This window comes from Grammomys surdaster, unplaced genomic scaffold (genome assembly GCF_004785775.1).
Source record: "Grammomys surdaster isolate TR1022 unplaced genomic scaffold, NIH_TR_1.0 225, whole genome shotgun sequence".
NCBI classification, from domain to species: Eukaryota; Metazoa; Chordata; class Mammalia; order Rodentia; family Muridae; genus Grammomys; species Grammomys surdaster.
Window position 1 is genome coordinate 6,142,601 of NW_021604670.1, and position 3,915 is coordinate 6,146,515.

Genomic DNA, 3,915 nt, shown 5'->3' on the forward strand with positions numbered 1-3,915 from the left:
TGAGGAATTTTCCTGAGATGTCACTGTCCCTGATCACCCATCACAGAGTTGAATGTTCTGTTTCTTCCTTATGCTCTTGTTCTGGCTTTACACCCAGCGATCCTGTGTGAATATTCTGACTACACATTAATGTTCTTATCAAAGTACAAAGCATTATACTAAAAGTAGCACAGGAAATAAAGAGAACTACTTCTTAATGATCAGACTCCATTACTCAGCGACGAGAAACACTACAAATTTAAGGCTGGATGGGGTTTTACCCAAAGGTATCAATAATTAATATGCTTTTTATTACATTGTGTAATTTTGATCTTATTTTAAAGAACCTCTGTTTTCAGTGTGTGGATAGAATGAATACCCAGTGTTCATCCTAAAATTTGTGTAATTCATATATTTTATATACTCTGAGGGAGAATATCTTCCTATAACATTAAACTTAGACATTTGCACTTACACAGTTAGAAAATGGGGTTAAATTAGAGGAACTACGTGTTATCAGGTCAGTCACACTGAGTGTTTCTATTTCCCTGTATCCTAGTGGGCATCATGTCTCTATCTATTTGGAGAGCAATCTGACAGAGATGGCTTCCCTTTACAGATTGGACACACAGAAGCTCAAGAAGCCATTAGGTGTGTGTTTGCAAGGATATGCATTTTGGTGTGAAAGAGAACCAGGTGTGATTTCTGATTACTGACTGTAAGCTTGGACAAGTTCCTTAAACTTTCTGAGGTTGGGTGCTTTCCTTCCTGAAATGGATGCAATTATCTAGAAATCTTGCAGTGGATTTAATGAAGATTATTATTGAATGTTGCCTAGAAGACACATTCAGTTCTTTGTTGGTTTGCATTTTCAATGTAAACTCAATTAGAGACAGAATGCCCTTAGAGCCCGAGCAGAATAGCCTTCTACTTTTTGCTGTTTCTAGCACAACTTGCTGTTGAGTCACCAAGGCAGCCTCAGCCTCTGGAATTGAAATTCCTCACCATCATTTACTGGCTCATTTATGAACTTTGTCAACAAATGAGGCATCTTTATCCAGAGCCACATCCTCTTTGATTTCTCCCAGTTACAAAAGAAAATGTATAAACTACTTCCGAGTTCTCAGGGGCTCAAGCTAAGATAATAACCCTGAATTGTGGATAGACCAGATTGGATCATCAGGAATAGATTATTGAAAGATTTTGTCTTTCAGTAGGAAGCTACTTCATATTAACTAGCCTTATTTTCATTGTTCCTTTCTCTTGAACACTTCAAAGATCTGTTAACCCACTAGTCTCATGGCACCTTTATTGGCATCTCATCCCCAATGACAGCTTTCTATGCTAGGCAATGTAGTCATGACCACAGCAACAGCTTCCTCCTTGGTGAAAGCACTTTGCCTTCCACTTGCAGGAAACTGAGCCCTGGAGTGTTACATGTTCATGTTCATTATTCCTTGACTCTGACAAGCTTCCACTAGTGTTCAGCAGGGATGTGGATGGCAAGTCTCCCCATGAGAACTCAGTGCTAGATATTCCTCAACTCCAACACTGCTTAGAAACCTCAGCTTTACAAGTCCCTCTTATTTCAAATTTTTTTCTATCCCCAATCTCTTCAGATTCAAGCTTTCCTCTTTTTTTCCCCCTATATTCCCTCCCTCCATCTTCTCTCCAATTTCTGGCAATAAGGAGCTCTTCCTGTACCTTCTATTTCTTCAAGTTCATAAATCCAATTGTTTTTCTAGTTGTATTTACACCTTCCGTTTTCTCTTCTTCTGCTTCTTCCCTTTGCCTACAAATGATTTTAATCCTCCTGTACCCTAGGATACTTTCCCTCAGATCCATATCTTAAGCGACTGTGTTTAGATCTTTTCATGTCTAAGGTTTGGAAAAGTGTCCTGCATCTCTCTTCAGCTTGCTGTGTGAGTCAGGAGGCTGACGAGTTCACCCCACTCTGACTAACTAGTTCATGAATTAGCTATTTCAAGACAATATTCATGTTCGGCAACTGCAGAGGTCTATTATGTTCCAAGTTTTTCCTCTCAACATGTCTGCAGCACTGTTATCAGCCATTCCTGCTCCCTAAAGCCCTCTCCTGCTAAGATTTGAGTGACAGTAGCTGATTCTTTTTGATCCCACTGACTGATTTTTTCTTGCCCCATTTTACTTAATGTTGTGATTACTTTTTTCTTTAGACTCAACCTCTTGTGGCTTTTCCAGATTAAAATGTTGAAAATAGAAAATAGAGCTGTGTTTTTTCTTTTCCTTGATTTCCTGCAGGAAAGTTGACCACAACAGAGAGAAAACAAACACTTTTACAGTAAACATTTACTGCATCCATGAGAAATGGAACTCTAAACTTCATTTTAAGCCAGAAAATCTTTAGCAAAAAATACAGGGGGGGGTACATCCAGGTGTGTGTGGGGGCACATCCAGATCCATCTACCATCCGCCATGACAATAAATCTTTCTGGAACCGAGAAAAAAAAAAGAAAAGAAAATACCTTCAGTTTATTCAGTGAAATAATTTTGGCATGACAATAACTCATTTCTGACTAGCAGTTTAGATTTTGAAAATAAAAACAAGAAACTTATTGTTAGTAGCAAAATTATTGAAATATTTTGTCTTTTATTCTATCTTTTTAAAAATAGCAACTGCCCTTAAAATTTCTCCTTCATTCTTTCTTCTCTTCTCTTTCTTCCCTTTTTCTTATCCACCCCTAGATGGAGAGTTGATAGGCAGGCATTAACAGACAGATAAATGATAGGCAGGGTCCACCTTTGAGTGACAATAAGGAATATTTCCTTATTCTCTGGAAAGAAATATTTTTCCTTTATCTTCCAAACTCACTTCATAATCATTACCTGGTCTTGTTTGAGCCTTTTATTTTATTTTTTTAAAAAAACGTTCAATGTAAACGCAACATGTAACAGAAAATATCCACCAAGATGACAATGATCAACAAGGAACCAAAGTGTTAACTTAAGAAGTCCATATATTTTTGTGTGTACATTAAACTGTGTGATACATGGCAAGAAGTGTGTTATTAATAAAAAGCAAGTGTTTACAACACAATTTTTTTTTTCTGGTTTATATCCATGCAGTCCACATGCTTGCTGCTTCAGTCTCAGTGGTCTCATATGTGTCTTGCTTAGTTGATTCAGAGGGCCATGATCTCCTGGTGTCCTCCATCCCCTTTGACTCTTACAATCTTCTACTCCGTCTTCTGCAAAATTCCCTGAGCTCTGAGGGGAAAAATTTGATGGAGACCTGCAATTTAGACTCTTTCTCCACATAATGTCTTGCTGTGGGTCTGTACAGCCATATTCCCATCTGCTGCTAGAGGAAGCCTCTCTGATTGTGACTGGACAACACACTAATCTATGAGTATAGCACAATATTGTTATTTATTTATTCATTTATTTATTTAACCAGTATTGTTTGGTTTTACCATAGGTTTTTGGGCTATCTAGTATCTGGTTCTTAGTTACCCAAGTTGTCTTGGATATGGGGTTTTTTTCTCATGAAGTGGGTCGTAAGTCAAATCAGACATTGGTTGGCTACTCTAGCAAGTTTGGGGCCATGATTGCTCAAGCATATTTTTCAGGCAGAACAGATTTCAGGTCAAAGATTTTGTGGCTGAGTCTGTGTTTATGTTTTACTTTTAATAACCTACAAAGTATATTCCCACACCAAAGAGACTAGACTATGGGGCAAAGGCTCCATATAGTCAACAACTGGACTTATCCATGTTCAGTGGATGCCTTGGTAATGAGATAGATCCTTCTGTCAGTTTGCTGAGAAAAATTCTTTGTCTTAGCATCATCCTGCATTGTTTAGGGATTTCCATGGGACCTGCTTGGCCAACAACTCAATTGAATGCAACCCAGAGCTGCCACCTGAAGCTTTGTCTGGCTGTAAGAGATGGCCAGTTG